Source organism: Schistocerca piceifrons, chromosome 1 (assembly GCF_021461385.2).
Source record: "Schistocerca piceifrons isolate TAMUIC-IGC-003096 chromosome 1, iqSchPice1.1, whole genome shotgun sequence".
Classification (NCBI taxonomy): Eukaryota; Metazoa; Arthropoda; class Insecta; order Orthoptera; family Acrididae; genus Schistocerca; species Schistocerca piceifrons.
The window spans coordinates 860,026,804-860,054,741 of NC_060138.1; the positions used below are offsets into that span (position 1 = coordinate 860,026,804).

The window sequence follows — 27,938 nt, forward strand, 5'->3', positions numbered from 1 at the left end:
GTACTCCCATACACACGGAATGAGTGTAGGGAGCAGCTGCAGGAATCCTGCATCGCCGTTCTAGGAGCAGACACGGCAGCTCAGCGCGTTCGGTCAGAGGGTTAGCTACCCTCTGTAATAAAAAAAAAAGAGTGAACGGATCAACGAAGAACCTGAACAGGCATCATCCGACATCCGCCCCGAACAAATTCAGCGAACAATATAGAACAGAATGAGATCAACAAAACAAGGTGGTTTGACATTGTCATGAGGTGTTTCGTGTGTATCCCCGTCGTGTGGATGACAGTGACGAGTGCTTGTACACTGCAGAGTTGGATTTGGGTCACTATGGATGAAGGGAAGGGAGAGAGTGACACTCGGTACCGGCACATAGCCTACTCCTGTCAAATAGCAAGAAGGGGGCCGTCGAGATTAATGGATCACCATCAACAACGTCACGTCCTCTCACTTCATGAGACACTGAGAAGAGGTTTGGAATTTAATCCAGGACATTGGAACAATCTGATCATGAACTCTACGCCACCTCCCATTGTCGGTCAAAAACTAGCAGTGAAAATTTCATCTGCCAACAGGGTTCGAACCAGCTTACCTCCGAGTCGAGTGCCACAGCGCAGACGTGCGTTACCGACCTCGTCTACGGAAGCGGTGTATGCCACTTAGTACGGAACCCTAACCTTCACTCTTTGCTTGTAAAGTTAAAACTAGTAAGCTTGATACGAAAAGAGCCACGAGTTTCTTTCGTTTGGGTAAATAAATTTTATGAGCAACGAAGTAAAAAAAACACAGATTGTAGTGCTTCCGCAGTAGCAGCCTCAGGCCCATATAAGGACCCGTCGTTCCATCGTAGATGTCGCGATCTGTTGAAGTGGGCCGCCGTCCGCCTCCACACATTTCTGTCCATCTAGGGCGAGCGCCCCGTCGTTACAGGGCACTTTCTGCGGCCACTGGAAATGTACGGCCGATAACGCACCGCACCGTCAGCCAAGAAAGGCGAGTCGCAAAGTGAGTAACAGCGCTCCGGCAACCTCTACCGGGAATGAGGCAGTCAGGGCCTATTTACAGCGCATCAGCCGACACACAGGAAGTCGCCTTACATCAACCACTGCCACCGACCTCTCTAGCGCATGATCCTCGTATAAACAGCAAAGGAAAAACTCGCGCTTCTTGTGACCAGAAAAGAGGGAATAAACAAAAGTTATGAAATGACACACATTATCATCATCGAGGCAGGACTGTAGCGCTATGTCAGCTCGGCCGTTCTGATTTCAGTCTCAGGCTGCTCGTATTTCATTGCGTTTATTCAGTCTAAAGCGAAAATGCTTCGTTGAGTAACACTACGTTCGAGTCTGTCGTTAATCAACACCACATTTCAGACAGTAATTCGTCCTTTTTAACCTCGCTGTTAGTGGCAAGTCACATGAAACTAACGAAAGAAACTACCGACACTTATAACACCATGGGGATTTGTTTGCGTTATTTAGGTCCGCCTGCTTAGCTGAGTGGAACCAGCACGGTAGCTCAGCGTGTTCGGTCCGAGGGTTAGCTGTCCTCTGTTATAAAAAAAAAAACTGAGTTAATGGGTCAGCGATGAACTTTAACAAGTGTCATGGCACGTCCGACCCAAACAAATACGACGACAAAAAATAAATACAAAATAAAAAAATAAAAATAAAATAAAACAGTGGTAACGAGCTTACCTCCCATGCAGCGGACCTGGGTTCGATTCCTGGCCGGGTCGGAGATTTTCTCCGCTCGTGGAGCGGGTTCAAATGGTTCAAATGGCTCTGAGCACTACGGGACTTAACATCTGAGGTCATCAGTCCCCTAGAACGTAGAACTACTTAAACCTAACTAACCTAAGGACAACACACACATCCATGTTGTGAGCAAGGCTAATCAAAGACTGCGTTTTATTGGCAGGGCACTTAGAAAATGTAACAGATCTACTAAGGAGACTGCCTACACTACGCTTGTCCGTCCTCTTTTAGAATACTGCTACGCGGTGTGGGATCCTTACCAGATAGGACTGACGGAGTACATCGAAAAAGTTCAAATAAGGGCAGTACGTTTTGTATTATTGCGAAATATGGGAGAGAGTGTCACAGACATGATACAGGATTTGGGCTGGACATGATTTAAGGAAAGGCGTTTTTCGTTGCGACGGAATCTTCTCACGAAACTCGAATCACCAACTTTCTCCACCGAATGAGAAAATATTTTGTTGACACCAGCCTACATCGGGAGAAACGATCACCACGATAAAATAATGGAAATCAGAGCTCGTACGGAAAGATATAGGTGTTCGTTCTTTCCTCGCGCTATACGAGATAGGAATAATAGAGAATTGTGAAAGCGGCTCGAAAAACCCTCTCCTAGGCACTTAAATGCGATTTGCAGAGTATCCATGTAGATGTATATGCAGATGAAGTGCTATCGAGCGGGTAAGCGCAGGTTAATATTATCCCTATAAGTTCAATGTGGAGTAAAAGAATATTGGATCGATAAATTTTGTCGTCTCAGATGCATACGATCAGCAGTACAGGACTTGCAGCGATTTCCTCGACCTGGTTACGAAGTGTGCGGAGTCACCCACAAGGTATGTAGAAATAAAATTGTAGCAGTAGGAGTGAGGTCCGCAGCTCGTGGTCTTTCGGTAGCGTTCTCGCTTCCCGCGCACGGGGTCCCGGGTTCGATTTTTCCTGCCTCGAGATGACTGAGTGTTGTTGTGTCGTCTTCACCATCATTATTCATCCCCATTACGGTCGGAGGAAGGCAATGGCAAACCACCACCACTAGGACCTTGCCTAGTACAGCGGTGCGGGTCTCCCGCACCGTCCCCTACGCTCCTCGGAGTATGGGACTTCATCATCATCATCATCATCATCATCATAGGAGTGAGTCATAAGAGCACATCTCCAGAAGCACACGACGCTAAACAGTTTTTTACAATCCACAGCAGCACTTCTTACAGCGCCTCTCGCATAGATGAGCTGCCGTGTAAAATGGATTGCATAACGTGAGGAAAGCCAGCAACAGCCCTATAGCTTCAGGCAAACTCGTCTCTGACACTGTAAAAATACTGTTTACATTTCCAGTTGTTCTGTTCACATTCGGGAGATCGTTATCTAGCGTTCACGCCCACTGTAATAAGAACACAGAGATTTATGACATAGTCCACGACGCCTGCACATGCAAATAAAGTAGTCGCTCGTATTCGCTGTTCCTTAGCTGCCAAATTATAGCCGTAACAACCACTTTAACCTCATTGTTTCTAAATGATTACCTGCATCGCAATGCAAACACAACGTCCATGGATACGCACTGACATGATTGCTCTGTGCAATAATTACCTTAATGGTAAGCTGCTGTTTATGTTTTTCGCAAATCTGGAAGGGCGACCCAGTAGCCTCTTTCAGGTCCTGCGAATTCTGCCGCGCGGTCGAAGGCGTCTTGTCACGGTCCGCGCGGCTCCCCCCATCGGAGGTTCGAGTCCTCCCTCGGGCATGGGTAAGTCAGGTCAAGTTAGATTAATTAGTGTGTAAGCCTAGGGACGGATGACCTTAGCAGTTTGGTTCCATAGCCCTTACCACAAATTTCCAGATTTGCGAATTCTGCTGGTATCTTTACTGACTGCCTGGACTTAAGAAGATGACTGGGCTTGTCGTCCAAATGTTGTGAGTAAAACATAAACAACTCGCCTGTACACCCAAAAGTACGAAGAGAAAAACCGAGAAATCACATAATTAACACGTTGCATAAGCACGAAAAGGTAAGAACGCTCGTGTACGAGCAAACTAGAGCTCAGATTTGGTTGTGTCATTGCTGAAGGCAGATCGGTCACGATACTGGAGTCATTTTGATAAGTAATAGCCAGTCATGTAAATGATCAGCGTGTAGCCACATTTTGCAGTGAGACAATGTATTACAGTAGTAACTGCTAGCACTCAAACCGTAATTTTTGTCCTACACACAACTCAACAACTAGTTTCGAGAGACGATACTCTCAACATCAGGTTCTAAAATTTAGAGCCCACGAGATTAAAAAAGTCTATCAACACAATTGCGCCGTTCACAAAGTAAAACGGAATAAAAGCACATTACAATGAATGACTTCTGTCAGTGGCTGTCCTCTCTCATACCACACACTGCACCAGGCCGCGCCCCACTGATCTGCTGTGGCACCAACAGTGTCAAGTTGACGCTTCTACCCCAGGGGTCCGGGGGGATTGTCTTTACTGTATCGACCATTTTATGTAAGACGAGAACACACAGTCCAATGAGTTTTCATTCTCTTATTTCGTGATCTCAGCGATTGAGTTGGTAGACGTTTTATCGTTACCTCATGAGCTAAGTTTTACGATATGATGAAGTGTCTCTCGAAACGCGTTGTTGAGTTGTGTGTTGGGCAAAAATTACGGTTCAATGCTACCAATTATTAGTGCAAAAACGTTAACAACCGTTACCGCACCTCGGTAAAGGATAATATTAAAGTATGTTACAATTTTAAAATTCGGGGGAGAGGGGGGCGTTAAAAATGCAAAGCAACATTTTTACTCTCGGCCAATTTCGGTTGAAAAAATGCAGAATTTATTGTGTGACATCGTGGAATATTCTCGCTTCAGATCCTACAATTTCATGAAGTTCCGATAGGTGGCGGCGCTGCTTAAAAATCGTGCCTGTAACGGAGATGCTTTCCAAGGAAAGAGTATCGTTGAGTTTCTTCTGGCGGAAAACCAGAGCATCGCAGATACTCATAGGTGTTTGCAGGATGTCTACGAAGACCTGGCAGTGAACAAAAGAACGGTGAGTCGTAGAGCGATGCGTCAATCATCATAGCAACAAGATCGCGCAAACCTGTCCGATCTCCCTCGTACCTGCCGGCCGCAATCATTTGTGACTCTTGCAATGTTAGGACGTCCGGATACTCTCATTCGAGCTGATCGACGGACACGGATCACAAACACCTCGCTGCTCAAATGGACGTCTCTACTGGCAGTGTTGAGACACTCGTTCACCAGTTGGGGTCCTCAAAGGCGTGTGCCCGCTGGATTCCTCGCCACCTAGCAGAAGACCATTAAGAGCAACGAATGACTATCTGTGCGGATTTGCTAGCGCGTTACGAGGCTGATTGTGACAGATGACTGGCACGTTGTTGATGCAGCGACTTTGGGTCCGACATCCACCAGTACAGTGGTAACACGTGGGCATACAGGCCCTCCCAGTAAAATGGCGCAGGGCCGTCGCATTGAACGAAGATTGTGTTGAAAAATACGGTTTTGAAGTCAAAAGAGCAGGGAATAATATGGTGTATCGGGGTCCTGAATGAAACCAACCTGCTTTCAGAGAAAAAGTGTTGTATCAGTTATTGAACTGCTCTCGTCCCAGTTCATATCGAGATACAGCAATTGTGTTCCACAGAATATACAACCACCCCACTAGCTGGGTTATGCTAAGCTTAAAAATGTCGTTACGTGCCGTTATAATGGACGTGAGCTGTAAGACGGTTTCAGGATACATTGTGTATCAGAGACCAGCTGCTGTGTGAGTGCTGGAAATTCCCCTATGCAGTGCGTGAGCCCGCCCACCCGGGTGCCATCTTTAGGCAGCGCAGAGCGACTGCGTTATTTTGGTAGTCCTGCGGCAGCGAGGTGCCTCCAAATATTTACAAAGTTGGCAGCAGCGGGGGGCAGCGAGCTGGTGGCAGCCCGGCGAGCGCCTCTGGGCAGCGGAGCGGGCGCAGCCAGCCAGCCTTTGTCACGGCAAACACAATCTCGTGCGGGAGCGCCGGCTCGCGTAAACAACGCAGCGAAACATGCTTCTTAGATCAGTAGGGGCATATAGAACAACACCGGGCGCAGCACTAACGGTATTAATGGGGCTTTGTCCGCTCGACATTAAAATTAGAGAACAAGCGACATGGTACTGGGTGAAGAAGGGAAACAGGGAGAAAATAGTCGATCTAATGGGGACACATGTGGGCAATAAACTGGAAATTAAACGCAGGGGGGAAGAGCTTTGGCAACAACAATGGGACAATGAAGAAACCGGTCGCAGAACATATGAACTGCTGCCCAGCATTAGGGAAAGATTACAATTAAAACATTTCACACCATCACGAGGACTGCTGCACTTCCTCACAGGTCATGGACCCTACCCGGCATATTTATGCCGGTTCGGGAAACGGGCTACACCAGCGTGTGACTGTGGGGCCACACCGGGCACCCCAGAACACGTGGTGTATGAGTGCCACCTCTTCGACGACGTAGCAGCGCAATTACGTCAACAGCTACCCAATTTTGACACGTATCACCTGCTCAGGCACGAGGATCATTTCCCAACTCTAAATAAACTGGCGAATGAGATATCACTTAAAGTAATTAAGGAATATCTAAGGAACAACGATTAGATATCATATACCGAACTTGACCCTGCGCACCTGTCCTGTTTCCGCCGAGGCGTGGATTGGCCAGCCGCCTCACGGCTGGAATCCGCCACGTCTAGGATTAGGGGGAGGGTGCGCCCAACCACCGATCTAGACACTCACCAATTTTGACTCTAGGCTAAGTTAGGTTAAATGTAGGATAAGCTAGGATAACAAAAATAGTATAGTACTGCAGCGAACAACAACACCGGCCAGCCTGGTGCCAGGGGCACGTTCACCGGGATTAGCTCGGTGAACAGGGCCACCAAGTAGGTTTATACAACGCTGGCACACCTGTAACGCTGCAGGTAGATGTAAATTAGCATAAGAAGAATGAAATAGCATAGAAATAGTACAATTGATAATTGAAGTGCCCATAGTGAGAATAAGAAAAACTAACATAGAGTAAGCTGTAGTAGTAACATCAGAATTGTATAAACTAGGACCCACTAATTATATAAGGTGGTGGGTTGATATGTATCATATATTTTGAAGAATAAAGAATTTTTTTTAAAAAAAAAAAAAAAACAACGAGCCGGCCACAGCGAGAACCCTCGGCGATGACCAGCTGCCGCCGTTGCGCGAGCCCCCCACTCGCCGTATCTTCGACTAGAGGCTGAACCACGGCTATTTATAGTTGTGGCACGGACCACGTCTCACCACTACTCCCGAATTGCGAGGTGTACACTCAACGCGTCTCCGAGTATGCCAGACGTGGGCAGCCTTTGGTGACCAGCGCGCCTGATGCGCATACTTAAGCTCGCATGCCGCATCGTCCCGGTGCGATAGCAACGCTCCTAGCGCATGAAGTCAAAACTACGGCTTCCGTGACATTAATAAGTACAGGGTAACGCACCAATATGTGTGGCACAGTTTCCCGACCTCCACGGCAACAGATTATACCTCATTACGCGTGTTTTTGAGGGTACATTCATTGAAAGCAATCGTGGGCAGCATCATTACACACCAATGTTTTATGCTAATCTTTCACACAACTGCAGTACATACTTCGATATAGCGAATGCTAGTGGAGTACGATTCGCTTCGCAAGTGTTTTCGAAAATCGAAGTCAAAAGTTTCACGAGCCTGCTGAATACCACGGGAGAGTACCAGCTGTCGAGTAGCGCCGGTAGGGCAACCGACTTAGTCGGCAAACTACGTGTCTGCCCGTACTGCACTCGAGTAACGTCATTTCTTTTTCTAATCACGCTTCTTTGGAAAGAAACAGTAGTTATAATAATAGTCACTGTACTACATATGTGGTGAGCGAGGTATAATAAGCAACACTGATGAAATGACTATTTATATACCTGCATCCAACAATTTTCACTGTGTTTGGGATACACGTATGAATGTATTTATAAACAAAAATTCATTCCACGTCCATTCCTGTATATGCGCATATCGCTCAGACCATCCCCCCCCCCCCTTTCACTACATTAAAAAATGACCATTTCTTGATGGCTCAGGATGTGCCCTATCAACTGATCTCTTCTGTTAGTCATGTTGTTCCACAAATTCGTTCGCACTTCATTTCGATCTATCTACACTTCAATTTTATTTTGTAGCACCACATTTCCCAAAGCTTGTCGTATCTCTACTGTTAACCTCCACGTATGGCTAGACACCATATAAATATCTCCAGAAAATACTACCTGAAGTTAATTTATATTACACGTTAAAATACTTCACTTTTCCAGAAATGCTTTTTTCTTGCGTTGCCAATATGCAAGCGCTTAGACTCCCCCCCCCCCCCCCCCCCATTATGTACAGTTTCAGTTTTATCTTCAGAAAGAATAAAAATGGCGAAAACATTAAGGCATATCCATACTGAAGCTGGTAAGTCCCAGTTCGTTGGTTTGCAGTCGAACTGATATTATTGGAGACTAAAGAAGACATCTTAGTTTGTGTAAATTCGATGTAAGCCAGCATCCCTTGAATCTACTAGCAAAGAAGAACCTAGCCCCTGAGTAAAACACTGCTTGACAACTGCTAAAAAACAAGTGACGTTGGCTATGGGACAACCACCAATTGTTACGGAACATCCGAAGAATGAAGAGGGCGGGGAGTATTAACTGCATCGATGCCTGTACACGAACGCTCTGTATGCATTCGACAGTTTCAAGCATTATGGTGTTTGACGAAGATTGATGTGGATTATTGTGGTGTTCCGTGTGGTAGCGCAATATGTCTGCAAAACAACATTTAAGTACTTACGATCGTCGACGAGCCGTTGGTCGGCCGAAGCCGATCAAAGTGTCACTACTGTGGTCACAGTAATGGGTGTGTACAAAAGTGTTATCTCGCGATTACAAAAAGCCGCTGGACGTGGAAATGAGAAAGCATGTGGGTGAGCGAAGACGGACCACCACACCGTAGGAGGATCGATATGCAGCCCTAGTGGCGAAACGGAAGAGAAATCTCATTCCTTGGCAGATCTCAGCACACGTTGAAATTGTTACTGGTACACAGGTTTCTGCCAAAATCATTTAGCGCTGATTAAATCAGGTTGGTTTGTTTGGCCGGAAGCCTGTTCAACGCATCCCACTTCAATCACTCCAACGTTGAGAAACGTGTTTGTTGGTGTTGGGAGCATGTTGGTTGGGGTCTGCAACATTCGTCCGACGAATCTTGCTTCACTGCGGCAACTTTACTGAGAACCCTATATCCACCTTTATGTTCAGAGTCTGACTTGTGTCGTTAGGTTATGTTCCCATGTAGTGAAATCTGTATCATTTTTTGATATAGATATACCACTCCACATCTGTTACGTACGTACTCTGATTTGTGTCGTTCGCCATTGCCCGTGATTATTACTGTTCTTTAGCAGTTGTCAAGACGGTAGAAGGGGCGACGTCGCTAAGCACAACGTGATGTCGGCGGCGTACCGGCAGCGAGTATTGAACCCGGGACTGCAGCGAGGGGCGCGGCTGTGGCGGCAGCAGCCGCCGTCGCCATGGCTACGGCACATACGTACGGCTCGAGGGGGGGGGGGGGGGGCGGACCGACGCAAAGACAGAAAAACTGCAGACAGCAGGCAGCGGGACTGCCTCACTGGCGGCCGGCGCTCACCTGCGCCGTTCCAGCCGTCCGGCCTAGCTGGATAAATCACCGCAACTTGCTTCTACGGTTGTGGTACAAAGCTAGCGACAAATCAAACGTTTTGTACCTGGGAAGCAGCGAGAAAGCTAGACGAGCTCTATACCGTAGGCGTATCCTGACGCTGGAGGTACGGCCATCGCAAGAGGTATCGGGGCAAATATAACCAATGAGAACTTTCAGGGCAGTCCGCCCGCATATCCGAGCGCGTTAATGCGGAGGAGATTGGGGAGATCAGCCTGCCGCGGATCGAATCCGTTTCGAGGGTGACCGACGAGGGATGGTCAGCCGGCCAGTCTGGATGTAGTCTAAGGCGGTCTCCCACGTCCAACTAGGTAATACCGAGCTGGTACCCAACACACCCTCTACACGTTACGTACACATTCTCGCACTTGAACATGAGACAGATGGGGTACATGGATTTCGTCCCATATTGACAACCCAAGCAACAACGTCGACCCGGAAGAGAAACGGCAAAGAAGAAGACTTAGTTCTTTCCGGGTAACAGGCCGACTTAGAGCGTGCACAGTTTGCTACTCGCCAGCTTCACTCACTTACGAAACTCGGTGGAACGCGGCATGCTTACCGGAAAGAAGTGCTGCCACAGTGGGTAAGCTACTCTGAAATGGAGGTGTGACAATTCTGGGTATGGCGACGCTCTGCTATCGGCGGCAGCTTTTGATGCCTGTGGGTAGCAGGTCGATAACGGGTGCAGCCACACACAGCGTACCTCTTCAAACGCAAGCGCTGCTGCTGCTCCTGCTGCGGCTTCCGGCGTCGCTTCCAAATGTGGCGCATCACCGCTACAGATGCGGCGGGGCGTTGGTAGCCACCAGAGACGTAGAGAATACACAGAGGCAGCGGCAAGTTATTCAGTGCTCCCTGCCGTGCGCGCCTTAGAATTAGCCAATATGTTTCATGTGGTCAATTTTCAGTTATATTGATAGCGACAGAGTTGTTGTTGACTTTGAAAGCTACACGCTTGCTAAATTTGCTGTGGGAAATATGCCTGCTGTGTGCTCAGTGTATGAACGCACGCACATATTTATTCATACTACTAAACTGAAATCCCCTGCCGAGTTTTTCTGTCTGTATGTGAAGGTTAATCTCGGGAAGTACTGTTGGGATTTTGATACGGGTTTCGCTTATAGACAGACTGATTAATGAGTAAGATTTGTGAATACAATTTATTTCCGCTGCGCCACACAAGTCGTCCAGCAGTAGGTAAATTAACTGTGCGTAGCTGAGACCGATCGCTAATATGTACTTAAGATGAAAGATTGCTGTACATCTTTTACGTACATTCTGTGCTCTATTTTATGTACATTGGTATTTCATCACTTGGGTAATGAAGCATGATTCGTTATGTTCTCCTTGCCATAATCTTTCAGCCTTGATATTCCTAGAATTTTCTGACGATGGAAAATCTTGACAAAGGCTTATAGTATAGATTGTAATTTTGGAAAACTTACAGAGCATAACACTGTATATTTTGTTGTAATCGATAACTTTTTTGCTGGATGGAAGGTATGAGTATTCTAAATTTCTAAAGTACTTTTCACAATACGCATAGTTCTAGTAAGTATTTTTGCAGCCTTCTCTTACATTTTAAGGGGCGTACGCTTTCCAATTAGAAAATATAGGTTATAGACAGAAAGGTAGGTTATTACCTGTGAACAGATAGTTGTCCGTTTTAAATTCTAACGTCAAATCTTAAGGGGAATCGTTAGTAAAAAACAAAATGTAAATTAATCTACCATATTATACCTTAGTGTCCATTTGTACATCTGTAGTAAATTTTCAAAATTTGCATCTACACTATGTGATCAAAAGAATCCAGACACCTGGCTGAAAATCACTTACAAGTTCGTGGCGCCTTCCATCGGTAAGGCTGGAATTCAGTATGGTGTTGGCTCTCCCTTAGTCTTGATGACAGCTTCCACTCTCGCAAACATACGTTCAATCAGGTGCTGGAAGGTTTATCGGGGAATGGCAGCCAATTCTTCACGGAATACTGCACTGAGGAAAGGTATCGATGTCGATCGGCGAGGCCTGGCACGAAGCCAGCGTTCCAAAATATCCTAAAGGTGTTCTACAGGAGTCAGATCAGGACTATGTGCAGCCCAGTCCATTACAGGGATTTTACTGTCGTGTAGTCACTCCGCCACAGACCGTGCATTATGAATAGGTGCTCGATCGTGTTGAAAGATGCAATCGCCATCCCCGAATTGCTCTTCAACAGTGGGAAGCAAGAAGATGCTTGCTTAAAACATCAATGTAGGCCTGTGCTGAGGTAGTGCCACGCAAAACAACAAGGGATGCAAAAGCCCCCTCCATGAAAAACGCGACCACACCACCGCCTCCGAATTTTACTGTTGGCACTACACACGCTGGCAGATGACGTTCACCGGGCATTCGCCATACCCACACCCTGCCATCGGATCGCCACAATGTGTTACCGTGATTCGTCACTCCATACAACGTTTTTCCACTGTTCAATCTTCCAGGGTTTACGCTCCTTACACCAAGCGAGCCGACTTTTGGCATTTCCCGGTGTTCAAATGGTTCGGAGCACTATGGGACTCAACTTCTGAGGTCATTAGTCCCCTAGAACTCAGAACTAGTTAAACCTAACTAACCTAAGGACATCACACACATCCATGCCCGAGGCAGGATTCGAACCTGCGACCGTAGCGGTCTCGCGGTTCCAGACTGCAGCGCCTAGAACCGCACGGCCACTTCGTCCGGCTTTCCCGGTGTGATGTGTGGCTTATGAGCAGCCGCTCGACCATGAAATCCAAGTTTTCTCACCTTCCGCCTAACTGTCATAGTACTTGCAGTGGGTCCTGATGCAGTTTGGAATTCCTGTGTGATGGTCTGGATAGATGCCTGCCTATTACACATTACGACCCTCTTCAACGGTCGGAGGTCTCTGTCAGTCAACAAACGAGGTCGGCCTGTACGCTTTTGTGCTGTACGTGTCCCTTCACGTTTCCACTTCACTAGCCCGTCGGAAACAGTGGACCTAAGGATCCCGCGTACAGACGTTTGACACAAGTGACTCCCAAGCACCTGACCACGTTCGAAGTCCACTGAGTTCCGCGGAGCACCCCATTCTGCTCTCTCACGATGTCTAATGACTACTGAGGTCGTTGATATGGAGTACTAAGCAGTAGGTGGCACCACAATGCACCCAATATGAAAAACGTATGTTTTCGGGGGAGGGGGGGGGGGTGTCCGGATACTTTTCATACTATACGTTTCCGGGGGTGTCCGGATACTTTTGATAGTATAGAGTATATAACGAGCAACACTGATTCATGAAAAATACAGTTTAAGTAGACAGTGTGTTAAATACTACTTCCATACACTTAGGATCAGCCAGCAAATTCGTTGCATATTGGACTGGCTGCGTGGGCTCAGTAGTATCGAACCTAATCAATAGTTTGGAATTTTCGGATTTGACACTTGTAACACAGAGTTTATTTCAAATTAAAGTGAAAGTTAATAACATGCCACATGGAATTAACATAAAACTAAACTTTCTATACAACGTTTCTTTCTAATCTTCCAAAAGTTGTGGATTACATACATCTTCTGTATATTTCGGTATGTTGTGTGTTGAATATAAATTTTCTGTAAAAAAGCACATATTAAATAAACAGCACGAAGACTGGTCGCAAACTGTACCTGTCAGTCCGTGACTTGATCTACTGCTATCCTACATCACACACTTTTGATTTGTCGAAATAAAACATGCCGAGTGTTGTTCAAATTGCTTTACACGTGCAAAAATTTACTATTAAGCACTAGGCATGACGATACTTGTTGTAGATAACGCTCCAGTCGCAATAAGTTCGCTGGTTACGGAATATTTGGTTGTTTAAAGATGTTTCCTTCTTCAATTTACTACTGGAGGCACCATTTTCTGAAGCAAACTGCAAGTTACGGTCATTCATAGAAAAAAAATTAAAGAAAAACGAGTAGGTAAGATTACATAACAATTAATGAAAAATTATAAAAATAAAAATGTCGGTGAAGAGCATCAATATGTTTGAAAATTATTTATAGAACATATTTGCGGTGGCAATATCCCTTACAGCAGTCTGCTGTTAAATACGAAGTTACAGGTACGTGGAAATTGTTTAGGAGTCGCAGGTAACTGAATCTGTTACAGCTAGTCAGACCGCAGCAGCGGACTCTGTTTAGAGTGGAAAAGATCCCTTAGTAAAGCGCGCGGTAGAGATGCATAACATCCTCGTCACATTGCTGACTACGAACGAACACTACATGTCCTACGAACAAACACTACATGTGCACGCCCAAAGTGCAATTTTACTCGTGAACATAGCGAAATCCATCTGATAATCATCCCATGACCATCGAGGCGCGTCGTGAATGTATCCGCGGCGAACCTGAATTTCTGAGGTTCTTCGGGAAATATTTTCCGAGTATTTTGGTATGACGAACCCATGGTCTCTTGTGGCTCGCTTTCCCCCATTTATCTTCGTATCTGCAATGCACTGAAAATGTCTGCATAACAGAGCAAAGGTCGATACTACGCGTGGTGTGTACTGTTTGGAAGCAAACTTGTTCACTCACGCTGCTTGTTATTGACAATAGTAATGTCAACTTTACTCTTTGCCCTCCGTGATGCATTCAGTATTGCTCGGATCCGCGTCGGTTTTTTTCTGGCAGTGTTAGATGTACATAACAGCGATACGCAGCAGTTCGGATAAGCTTACCGATGAAGAGCTGGTCGATATGCATCTCATGTATGGGATTACTGAATGCAATAGAAGAGCTGTACAAGGACGCTATGCTGATCTTTTCTTTCTGCAACGGCAACTACGTCACAGTCATTACTCTTATAACGCTAAGCGCGACGGCTGGCTCCAAAATCTTCACGTACAAGTTACTGTTTACTCTTCTCTCTCTTTGGTTTGAAGTAACAGTTGATTTTTTTGCTAGTTTATGCGTTAAATAGTGATTTATTAAAATGTCAGCAGCTGATTGCGCCAAGAAAAATCACTGTTTACAGATATACTTCATTTTATCCCGTACATGGCGGCGGGTGTGGTTTAGGGTTTGGAATCCGTGTCAGTGGAATTCACTAAAATAATGAAGTAGTACATTCAAAGGAGAAAGTCACGGAGGTAGCATGGAAGTGCGGAAGAGGTCTGTCTTAGCAGGCCGGAGGCTGACGAGCTGGAGAGCGAAGCGATCACGCTCCGTCTCCTGGCTGCGTGCGTCTGGCGCATCACGTGATTCTCTCGCACCCTCATTGGCCAGGCATTGTGAACGAAGTCCACCTAAGTAGTCCCCCGATCAGCAATCCTTACCGTGTGAGAATCAGGTCAGTAGCACGTACCGCAGCCTCGGGTGTGCCGAAACGGTCTTCACAGCGACTCAATAAAATGTTGACATTTTCTGACCCTACCCCTTCCAAGTACGATGTTTTCGTCCACTCCACTCGTGATTGCAAGCGGGTACTTCTGCAATGGAAAGACACCAAGCCACATGTGTTAGTTCCCGACGTTCCTGATAGGTGGCATGCGCGAATGAGTTATTGTAACAATCACAATCACCATATAGTCGTATAATGGCACAGAGCGCGGGCAGTGCTGTTTATGGTTTGATAAATCCAAATCCGCTACTATGTTCAGAGACAATTCATGAATAAATATTGCAAGCCATCAACTTATAGGACAAACTATTTTCAACTGGTGCAATCTTTTCAACTAAGCTGGCTGCCAGAGGTTGAAAATACCGCTACAGATGAAATGTTCTTTATTTAACACAAAGAAATAAAAAACTTTACAAATGTAGCGGTATTTTCAACCTCTGGTATAATGCACAGTTGCGAATGTTCCTCCGACAGGATTGCTTGTAACCTGGCTGCGTATCACAAAGGACGCAGGATGAAGATCGGCCAGCAGTCTCTGACGTAGCAACTGAACGAGTTCACCATTCTTACATTCGTAGTCTGGGTAAATCAACGAGACGTGCCAGCTTAGAATTGAATATGCATAATGTGGCAGTGTAGAGGGTATTAAGGAAAAGCCTGTCATTCAAACCGTACGAATTAGAATTGTTGTTAGGACAAAGTGACAAAAACCACGTGAATTTTGTGCAGAAATGTTTAACAAAATAAAGACTGAAGATGATTTTTCTCATAAAATTGTGTTCAGTGACGAAGCCACCTTCCATACCTGCGACAAAGTGAATCGGCATAATATTCGGGGTGAGCAAAAACCGCGTCACGTAATCGAACATGTAAGGGACTCGCCTGAGTTTTTTTCTTTTTTTTCTGTATGCTTGGACTAGATTTACGGTCATTTATTTTTTTTTGCCTAGTCAACTGTAACTGGCATACCCTGCCTAAACATGCTTGAACATTATCTAATGCCTCAATTGCAACAGCATGCGGGTACAGAATTTATTTTCCAGCAGGATGGAGCATGAGCACATTATCATCGTGAAGTTGTCGCGTATCTCCGCAAGAATGTGCCGACTCGGACTGGAGGTGGTGGAACAGTATCATGGTCATCACGGTCACCTCATTTAACTCCAACAGACTTCTGTTTATGGGGTTGCATTAAAGACAGGGTGTTTGTGACTCCCGCCTCCGGGAAACACAAGCAACGACGGATATCACAAGCAGTTGCCACGATATATCGAACTTGCTTCACAGGATTTGGCAAGAAACTGGTTACGGATGAGACATTTTTCGTGTTGCAAAAGGTAGCCATGTTAATCATTTGCAAATAGAACTCTAAGATACGCTGCACTCAGTGCTATGTCAAACATTTCTGTAAGTTATTTACCTTTTTCACAATTAAAGGTTACCTTCGTATAAGTAATTTATTAACAAATGGCTCTGAACATCATGGAACTTAACATCTGAAGTCATCAGTCCTCTAGAACTTAGAACTACTTAAACCTAACCAACCTAAGGACATCACACACATCCATGCCCGAGGCAGGATTCGAACCTGGCCGGCCGGAGTGGCCGTGCGGTTCTAGGCGCTACAGTCTGGATCCGAGCGACCGCTACGGTCGCAGGTTCGAATCCTGCCACGGGCATGGATGTGTGTGATGTCCTTAGGTTAGTTAGGTTTAATTAGTTCTAAGTTCTAGGCGATTGATGACCTCAGAAGTTAAGTCGCATAGTGCTCAGAGCCATTTGAACCATTTTTGATTCGAACCTGTGACCGTAGCGGTCGCGCGGTTCCAGCTGAATCGCCTACAACCGCTCTGCCACACCGAGCGGCTAATTTATTAACATCTTGTACAATTATTATACTTAATGCAGAAAATTCTGCACAATGCGTGTGCATCGTAACCAACTGTTCCTTACACCCAAATACTCAGAAAATTCCTTAAACGAGCTGCGACATTTTGTCGAGGGAGTTCAGATCACTGTTTGAGCAGATGGGGGATCTACGAAGGGTTGAGAAATCGTCCGTGAAAGAATTTGAATCGAATCTTGTAACACTCGTCACCGGGAGCCAGAAAGCGTGAAGCAGCGGAATCGCAGCCGCGCCCGGGCGTGTGATGGACGCGGCCGCTGGCCCAGTCACATCCCATTTCAGGCTCGGCTGGCCGCGGCGGCGGCCGAATTCTCGCGAGGCGCAGCGTGGCACGCGGCGCACGTGCGCGCCCAGACGCAGGGGCTCCGCCGGTCCGGTCGATACAGGGGGCCCGCCACGCCGGCTGCCGCCTCCGTCGAGGCGTGCAAAACAACGTCTCCACCACCAGCGGGGCTGTGCTGCCTTATACTCTACAGTTGGCGTCACGAACGAGACGGTCGAGTTTCGGCTCGTTCTGCGCACCTACGTCACGCATACACCGACAACCAATGAGCGTTCAGTAGTGATATGAGCGCTCTACTGTAGCTAATGCGAGCATTAAATGTGATCGTAGTGATTTGTTTAGTGAATTTCAGTTTCATTTTTTGCGAGCTGTCATCGCTGATGGTGGTGGTAAGTGGTAAATTCTGCATAAGCAAGCGAGAGACATAATTTGCAGGATGTACGCTTCCCTCACGAGGAGAGCACGCGCATACACGTACCGCAACTGTCGCTTGGGATAATCAACAACGCCATTCCTGTCCATGCCTCGACATTCGCGATCCGCCGTGGTTCGTCGATCGGACTACAGTCACGTCACACAGGACTAGTCACGTCACGCACTGCGTCGTTACAGTTGCACCACGCTGCTAGAGCATCGGCTCTCTCCCTTGTGGTTCGCGAACCACTGTGTCTTGTATAGTATTGTATGTTAACCGGGGACCTAGAAACGACGGAAGGCTCCGTCCCCGTCGCAGCCGCAGTGGTCCACAACCCCACTTCACCCCTCCGCCGCCCCACACCGAAACTAGGGTTATTGTGCGGTTCGGCCCCCGGTGGACCCTCCCAGGGAACGTCTCACACCAGACGAGTGTAGCCCCTATGTTTGCGTGGTAGAGTAATGGTGGTGTACGCGTACGTGGAGAACTTGTTTGCGCAGCAATCGCCGACATAGTGTAACTGAGGCGGAATAAGGGGAACCAGTCTGCATTCGCCGAGGCAGATGGAAAACCGCCTAAAAACCATCCACAGACTGGCGGATTCGTGCCGGGGACCAGCCGCTCCTTCCCGCCCGGAAAGCAGTGTGTCCGAACGGCCAACCGGGCGGGCACACTGTGTCTTTGTTATGCAGCAATTCAACAAAGGCTAAGTTCGGAAGCTTGCCGTTCTGTCCGGCGCGCTGCTAAAACAGATACGATCTTTCACTATCGAACCAGGTGGCTCAGTGCAAAAAAGACAACCTCAGAGTGTCAGCGTTCTACTTACCCAGTGGTGAAACTGCTTCAGGGGCTCCAAAGTTTTCCTAAACCACACCAGGATAATGCTGGAATGATACCGTCAAAGACGCCACGGCCTATTCTCGTCTTTGTCCTAGTTTAACTGACTTAGTCTCTAATGAGCACCATATCGACGGGATATTAAAATCAACTCAATCTTACAAGCATGTCTGAAAGATCAAACTCTACTGACGATCCACAGCGGTACGAAATACTTCGAAATTTACTCGCTGACGGCTAATTCCTTGACATCAGTTGCATTAGGTATAGATCTACAACCCACTCAAGTATTACAAGCCTAGGCAGGCATACGTCGATAGTAATGCTAGTCTCGATTCCTCGTTGTCTCATTTTCCCTCTTGCAGGAATCCAAATAATGTTTTGATCTCTAAGTGAGAAATTTCGTGAACTGCGATATGTGTGACATGTGTAAGTTTGCGTACGTCCGGGAAGCGTGCACAGATAGATGAAGCGGGTAAGGCGACCAATCGCCATGACCGGAAAATCGGGCTTCGAACCTCGGTCCGGCACATATTTTCGCACATCGTTATTGGGTAGTAGATCTGTACCCAATAAAACTGATGGCAAGGAATTCGCAGTCAGCGAATAAACTTCGATGTACCGGGTGGTATTATTACAGCGCAGCTACTCACAAAGGTCCAATGTGGGCTCTTAATTATCGCATGGCAGCGAAACCTGGTTAAAAAAAAAAAGCACTCCGTCTTCAGGCCACGAGTAGCCTACCGGGACCATCCGACCGCCGTGTCATCCTCCGAGGAGGATGTGGATAGGAGGGGCGTGGGATCAGCACACCGCTCTCCCGGTCGTTGTAATGGTATTCTTGACCGAATCCGCTACTATTCGGTCGAGTAACTCCTCAATTGGCATCACGAGGCTGAGTGCATCCCGAAAAATGGCAACAGCGCATGGCAGCCTGGATGGTCACCCATCCAAGTGCCAACCACGCCCGACAGCGCTTAACTTCGGTGATCCCACGGGAACCGGTGTATCCACTGCGGCAAGGCCGTTGCCAATAGCTAAACCTGGTAGATATGGTAACGCGTTACTGCAGAACCGATCTACGCTGGAAAAAAAATTAGTTCCAATTTTGGCCACCAGGTACAGATCTCGCGCTGTGAATGCAAGAAAGACGAATAGAGATGTTTCCATATTTAATGGATTAAGAACGGGACGTAGGCAGAAAAGATCACACAATTGAGAAAGGCATAATGCTGATTTTATTGTTAACGGCCGCTTACACAATTTGTTCAACATGAACACTGGAGACGTCGATAAGATGCTGTCCAGTACCAGATTTGCTACTGGGCCCAAAATCGTAACAAATTTTTTCAAGCGCAAATCGATTCCGCATTAACGTGTTAGCATATCTACCAAATTTCGATACCACACGATAATTACAGCCGACACTGGACCTCTGTCAGTAGCTGCACTTTACTTACACAGTACAACCTTTCTTATCCTACAGCGTCGCCTACATCCAGTTTGAAAGTGACATAATGTATAGAAAAGCAACAACGCGACGAGCCTTAAGTAAGTCCACTGTTAATGCCTTTCTCCACTTTTAGACAGCTGATCTAGTGTACCATCTCTAATGAGTTCGGTATCGACAGAGCATTACTGCTATGAAAAAGGTTTCTGCTATATTTATGTTAATATGCATGGCACGCTTTCGCAGAATTCAGGGCATATAGAAGATCCCTTCCACAATTTCGGAAGCAAACAGCTTTCGATGTGACATTAAACTCTAATCTTCCTATTCTCCAGAGTCAAAGTGTGGATACGAGTGGGTGGGGCGGCTCGTCGTTGGGCTGACTGGTTCTTGTGTGTTTCCCATGTTGCAGCCACTTCGTGACTACGAATGGCTCACTACAGAGACAAGATATACGAGGTGCATTAAAGCTCTAAGGCCTCCGATTTTTTTTCTCTGGACTGGAAAGAGATAGAAACATGCGCATTGTTTTAAAATGAGGCCGCGTTCATTGTCAATACTTCCCAGAGATGGCAGTACCGTACGGCAGGTGGAATTTTACCGCCAGCGGCGAGAATGAGAAATGTTTTAAATACTTAAAATGGCGACGTTTTCCTTACTTGAACAGCGTGCAATCATTCGTTTTCTGAATTTGCGTGGTGTGAAACCAATTGAAATTCATTGGCAGTTGAAGGAGATGTGGTGATGGAGTTATGGATGTGTCGAAAGTGCGTTCGTGGGTGCGACAGTTTAATGAAGGCAGAACACCGTGTGACAACAAACCGAAACAACCTCGGGCTCGCAAAAGCCGGTCTGACGACATGATCGAGAAAGTGGAGAGAATAGTTTTGGGGGGTCATCCAGGTGGGTGCCACGAATGCTGACGGACGACCACATGGCGGCCCGTGTGGCATGTTGCCAAGCAATGTTGACGCGCAACGACAGCATGAATGGGACTTTCTTTTCGTCGGTTGTGACAATGGATAAGACGTGGATGCCATTTTTCAATCCAGGAACAAAGCGCCAGTCAGCTCAATGGAAGCACACAGATTCACCGCCACCAAAAAAATTTCGGGTAACCGCCAGTGCTGAAAAAATTATGGTGTCCATGTTCTGGGACAGCGAGGGCGTAATCCTTACCCACTGCGTTCCAAAGGGCACTACGGTAATAGGTGCATCCTACGAAAATGTTTTGAAGAACAAATTCATTCCTGCACTGCAACAAAAACGTCCGGGAAGGGCTGCGCGTGTGCTGTTTCACCAAGACAACGCACCCGCACATCGAGCTAACGTTACGCAACAGTTTCTTCGTGATAACAACTTTGAAGTGATTCCCCATGCTCCCTACTCACCTGACCTGGCTCCTAGTGACTTTTGGCTTTTTCCAACAATGAAAGACACTCTCCGTGGCCGCACATTCACCAGCCGTGCTGCTATTGCCTCAGCGATTTTCGAGTGGTCATAACAGACTCCTAAAGAAGCCCTCGCCGCTGCCATGGAATCATGGCGTCAGCGTTGTGAAAAATGTGTACGTCTGCAGGGCGATTATGTCGAGAAGTAACGCCAGTTTCATCGATTTCGGGTGAGAAGTTAATTAGAAAAAAAAATCAGAGGCCTTAGAACTTGAATGCACCTCGTAGGTGCCGGTTATCTAAAACTGACATCTTACGTAAAAAGTCTTCAACTAGAAATTTACACTGAGTGTTTTACGAAATTTTGGGCATAATTCGTAACTGTCGTTTTCAAGTATAAAAAGAAGAGATGTTTCTGCGGTAATTATTTCAGATACTTGTTGCAAGTGTTCAGATACCGGTTATGATTTAATATCGTAACAGGCTTTTCTGGAGAGAGCTATCGTATTACAGCTGTTACTTATTGCGGACTTCTTCACACAAAAAATCAAACGAGCCCTGGCGAAAGTCCGCAGCTCGTGGTCGTGCGGTAGCGTTCTAGCTTGCCGCGCTCGGGTTCCCGGGTTCGATTCCCGGCGGGGTCAGGGATTTTCTCTGCCTCGTGATGACTGGGTGTTGTGTGATGTCCTTAGGTTAGTTAGGTTTAAGTAGTTCTAAGTTCTAGGGGACTGATGAGCATAGATGTTAAGTCCCATAGTGCTCAGAGCCAACCTGGCGAAAGTTTAGGAATCCATTCCTTGTGTGCTGAGCCAAGTGCCGCACAGGCAAAAAAAAATGGAACTACTCATGAACCCGTGACAAAGTTGTTCGTGCGGTAATCCACGTGAATGTGCGAAAGTCACAAATAAAATATGGGATACAAATTTTACAGAAGAGTTATTTATCTTACAATTAAAGTTTCTTCAAATGGCTAGTTCAAATGGCTCTGAGCACTATGGGACTCAACATCTTAGGTCATAAGTCCTCTAGAACTTAGAACTACTTAAACCTAACCAACCTAAGGACATCACACACACCAATGCCCGAGGCAGGATTCGAACCGGCGACCGTAGCAGTCGCGCGGTTCCGGACTGCGCGCCTAGAACCGCGAGACCACCGCGGCCGGCAAAGTTTCTTCCTCACGTCCTTAGCTGTACTGTTACTGAAGACTAAATTTGAGACAGCTGCAGCATCGTGAGAGAACTCCTGTTGCCAGGACCAATGGAATAGTTAGGGGCGTCATGCTACGGCAATGTCGTCACAGCTTGGACTCATAACCAGTTGTGTCCCGACTTCCAATCACCTCGTTGTTAAATTACGCTGTCACGAAATACTTAACACAATTTTGGACCCACTCAGTAGCACTCGCCGGGCAAAAGTTGTGCCACTGAGTGTTCTACACGCAGCTGTGCGCGGTTCTAAGCCGGCAGCAACTTCAGTATTGAACAACAGTTAGTTAGGAAAGTGCGTCCTGCTTTTATTTTAACACGATACGGATGTGGTGTATGCGTGTACTTACAAATGGGAGATGTGGTTTGACGTCGGTGGAGATGGTCTTCGCTACTGTTTAGAAGCGTGTGGACATTACTGGTATGCTGGGCGCATTCCAAAAAATTGTGCCTGATAGTCGGTTGGAGATCATTTAAGGATCACCAAAACCAACTGAGGCTATTTCTTCGACCACGACCCATAAACTTCGGTAATTTACGTTATACGCAACTGTTTCGTCTAAAAACGTTTGCGTATGTATCCTGTAATATTAACTTTTTTTTTTTTTTTTATCTCCACGTAGCCCTTCTTTTGAATTCGTGATTTATTGCAACTACCAAAAAACAAAGTTTCACGATTTTATAACGACCCTTTAAAATTATGCATCACGTGTGAGGATGGCGCTTATTGTTTAACATCTATGAAAGAACTGACGACAAAACCTGGTTTTGAAGCCGTAGTTCGAAAACAGAAAATTTCATTCAGCAACGCTGCTGCGAAACGTTTCCGAGGACACGATGCGCGACAATTGGTGCGACAGGCATTTTGCAGACGACGGACGATCTTCTATAAACCTGCGACGTGGCAGCTCGCCAAGTGAAACGGTTCACAAGTGGCTACAAAGCGACGGGCCTTTGTAATCCCGACACAGTGCGCAGGTTTCGCCGCAAATGGAGTAGTGGCGCGTGCAATGCGAGCAATCGACTCTCAACAGAGCGGGCCCAGAGACGAACGCGGAACCGGAACACGTGCGCAGTATCGATCGCGAGGTCGACAGCCTCCGGCTCCGGACTGGTCGACCCAGGCGGACACGCAGCAGCAGCAGCAGCAGCGGCGGCCGTCGTCGTCCCCGGGCGGTCCTGGCGGCCGTAGAAGCGGTGCGCGCCGAGATCACGTCACGGAGCCAATGGCATCCGTAATATTAAGATTTGCATCAGCTAGGGTTGAATTTTGGAGATAATAATGTAAAAAACTGGACCAACGTCTCCTATTGCCATCCATCAACGACTTATGGCATCATATTTTTGGGTACCCGTCGCTGAGGAAGGAAAGTGTGTGTTGCACAAAAGCGCGTAATATGTATAGTGTGTGGTGGTGTCCAGTTAAAAATCTCTTGTAGACATGTTTTTAAACAACTGGACATGACAACAACAGCCTCACAGTCCTTATGAAGTTTATTGTCAGCACTCATCACAATTCGAAAACAACAAGTAAGATTCATAAATATTAAACTAGAAGAACGAATGCTTTAAAATCCTTCAGCCTAGCTTAATTGGGACACAGGAAGGAGTGAAGTATTCAGCCATAAAATAATTTACGATGCAAAAGACGTTTAAAATTGCCATTTCTGTTAGTGCAGGCGAATGAATAGTCCCGTACACACAAAGCATCAGATTTTAACTGGAAAAGAAGTGCCATAAGCCAAAATGCAAGACATTCACGTAAGAATGAACAGTGGAAGTAATGGCTAGAACAGTTTAATCTGTTTCTCACCGGTATTAGCACATTTCGACGACATTACCGACGCTTCAGACTCCCTATGAGAAGGAAACGACGCGCACAGTATGTCATGGCAGAGTATACGGTGGAATTCGTATTGTTCCTGAATAAAGCAGCTGCATGTAACTTGGCGACGCAGCCCATTGACCTCTTCGTTGAAAGTGAAACATAGTCTAACAATATCACTTGCACATTTGCACTCCGTGATTTCAAATAATATTAACGTCCACCTTTGCACCAATGACACGCTGACTGAGCCGTTTCCAAACCTCTGACTACATACACATGCTGACAGTTCCAGGCGTTTGGAAATCTTGTGAACTGTGGCTATGCTTCAAACCAATTATACTGCCAGAGATGACGAGGTGTAGGGTCACAGAGAGAAGAATAATTAAATTTGGATACTCTAGTGAAATATCACATTCGACACGTTCCTACATACATAAAGCTCCCACACTCTGTGATCGCCAGTCTCTAAGAATTGTCTCCAACTCTGCATAAGAGGAATATCGCTAGAGTAGTGCTTTGTGATCTCTGCGACTGGGAAACGAATCTCCGTCATTGGCGTAATTGGTCGTACTGATTCCGCGAGGATGCACCAACTGTAATGTCCGCTTAATCCTTTCAGGGATGAGGCTAAACGATGTCTGGTCAAACAAGGGCCTCCGACGATCTCCTGGCATGTGTTAACATCGCTCACAATCATTGTTTCCGACATCCATCACGTATTTGTTGATGTTAAAGTATGGCTGCGCTTCACACGTCCTGCTCTGGAACGCTGCTGGAGTCACAGGTACGCCCCATATACCGTCCTAGATAGTCAGTCGTCAAATAAGGACAGCAAGACAGATGGTTCTCCGTAAAAGCAGCTATTACAGTTCGCATTCCGCGTCCATGATTGGCAAGTGAGCACTGATCGTCTGTTGCAGGGCATTACAAGCACTTGTCATTGTCTTCATAACTGCCACTGCAATCCAAATATACATCACGTTTGGATTTTGTAACGAAATGTAAAGCAGGACTACCGTCTAGTCCTCCTTTCAACTCGCCACAATCCTGGTACACTGAGATGACAAAATTCATGGGATAGCGAAATGCGCATATACACAGTACTCAGGTGATTCACGTGAAAAGGTTTCCGACGTGATTATGGCCGCAGACGGGAATTAACAGACGTTAAACGCCGAATGGTAGTCGGAGCTAGACGCGTGGGACATTCCACTTCGGAAATCGTTAGGGAATTCAATATTCGGAGATTCAAGTGTTAAGTATGTGCCGATAATACCAAATCTCAGGAATTACCCCCTTCACTTAACAACCAGAGCAGGCATTTGTGTACAGTTGTGAGTGTTAAGAGACAAGCAACACTCGGGAAATAACCGCAGAAATTAAAATGGGACGTTCGAAGAACCTAACCATTAGGACAATGCCGCGAAATGTTGCGTTCATGGGCTATGGCAGCTAGTAGCACAACATAGCCTGTACCACTGTGCGAGCTAGTTGTGGCTCTATAATGGTATGGGGTGTATTTACATGGAATGGACGGTGTCCTCTGGTCCAACTAAACCCATCATTGACTGGAAATGATCCAGTTCGGCTACTTGGAGATCATTGACAGCCATTCGAGAACTTCATGTTCCCAAACAACACAATGGCACCACGTCGTTGGGCCAAAATTGTTTGCCACTGGTTTGAAGAACATTCTGGACACTTCGAGCAAATGATTTGGTCACCCACATCGCCCGAAATGAATCCCATCGAACATTTATATGATCTAATCGAGGGATCAGTTGGTGCGCAAAATTCTGCAGCGGAGACACTTTCGGAATTAAGGGTGGCTGAGGGAGCTGCATGGCTCAATATATCTGTAGGGGACTACGAACGATTTTTTGAGTCCACGCCACGTCGAGATAGTGCAATATGCCGGGCAAAAAGAGGTCCGACACGATATTAGGAGGTATCCCGTGACTTCTGTCGCCTCAGTTTATGCTTTTAGACAATGATGTCACGCATGCTTCTCCTCCTCTACTGCGGCTATTAATTGTTACCCGAGCTCCCACAGAACGTTATCTCCGCTCTTCAGCCACGCTCCGAAGGTGCGGCAGCTGAGCTGGCAGCCCCACTACGCGGCCGTGGAAACGGGGCTGCAGCGTCCTCTCGCCAGCGGAGCTTCCCAGGGGTCCTGACTGGCGTTTCCTTCCATTATTCCCCAAGGCGGCCCGCCGTTAAGTGCTGCTGGGGACGAAAATATACCGCAGGGGCGCGTACAACGACCCGGGCCGGCGGACCACAAGAAACAAAAAATATTACCAACTCGCGACGTGTCGTACGAGTGTGCGGCTCTAGAAAGCGTGACAAAAACGCTTAGGTCCGGAGAGTCGTACGTCCTCGGAACTGGCAGGGAGTGTCCCTGTGACAATCCGGAGTGCCGTTCTAAGGGACTTTAACAAAGACGCATCACGCGGCTGCGTGTTCTGTCAGCTCTCTCTAATTACAGCGACAAACAAGTCTCAGTAGATACCTGAGATGCAGATTACTCTTTATCTGTAGGTTTTCATGTTAATTTCTAATCTGAAAACCGTTCTGCCCTGTTACGTCAGGCTAACCCATGTGAGAGAGTCGCGAAAATACTGGAAGAAGTTAAGCGAAGGGAGTCTAGGAATATACTACAATCTCGTACAGATCGCGAAAAAAAGATTAGACTAGTTACAACGCGCACGGAGGGGTTAAGGCAATCATTCTTCTCGTGTTCCATACATGTATGGAACGAAAAGAAGATCTAATGACTGGCACAATGGGAAGCAATCTTTCCCATAAAATGCATAGTGGTTTGCAGGTTACGGGTGTCCATGTTCTGACTAAATTGACGAAATAGTTTTTCACTATTTTTCATACAATGTTGTACTTTTTGTGACAAGACTTACAGTTTACAGGCAGTTCGTACCCTGCCTGGAACTATGATGAACCAGTTCTTTTCACACAATTTTTCTATAAGTCGAAATACACTGACGGAAAAAAAATCGCATCACCAAGGAGGATTTGTGGGGCATAAATGGAAGTTGGTAGGCGTGTTCCTACAACTGAAAGACGATGTCTATTCAAATTTCGCGCTAGTCGCATAAGAGTGGCACTAGTAGCACGACTGTGAGGGTGCAAATCAGCTTTGCTTTCAATACACGCTGTAACGCTCATGAGCGTTATTTACCATTGGGTTTGGACGTGGTTAGTTGACGTTAGCCAAGAATGCCTTCAAGGAGAGATAGACGCCACTGTCGAAACCCCACAAAGTTTGAGCGAAGTCGTTTAGTAGGACTACGAGAAGCTGGATGTTCCTTGCGCGATACCTAAGAAAGACATGACGCGAATGTAGCCACTGTACAGCGGTGATCACACAAGAATGTACGGTCGCATGAAGACCGGGCTCCGATCAACCACGTGCCACTAACGTGTTCGTCGTATGGCTCTGGCGCATCGTACAGCATCTGCAGCAGAAATTTGAGCAGCAGTTGGCAAGGCAGTGACACAATGACCTGTTACAAATCGTTTACTTCAAGGACAATTACGAGCCAGATGCCGTGCATCATGCTTTCCACTGACTCCGAACCGTCATTTTCAATTTCAGTGCTGTCAAGCGAGAGCTCGTTGTAGGGCAGGATGGATGTCTGTTGTGTTTTCTGGTGAAAGCCGGTGCAGTAGCCACCA

General features: G+C 46.6%; 1 protein-coding gene and 1 pseudogene across 1 annotated transcript in view; both read right to left on the reverse strand.

Moving 5' to 3' along the window:
* The window catches only part of LOC124715883, a 1,071,880-nt gene that overhangs the window by 206,210 nt on the left and 837,732 nt on the right, over window positions 1-27,938 (reverse strand).
* LOC124724852 lies at window positions 19,283-19,400 on the reverse strand (annotated as a pseudogene).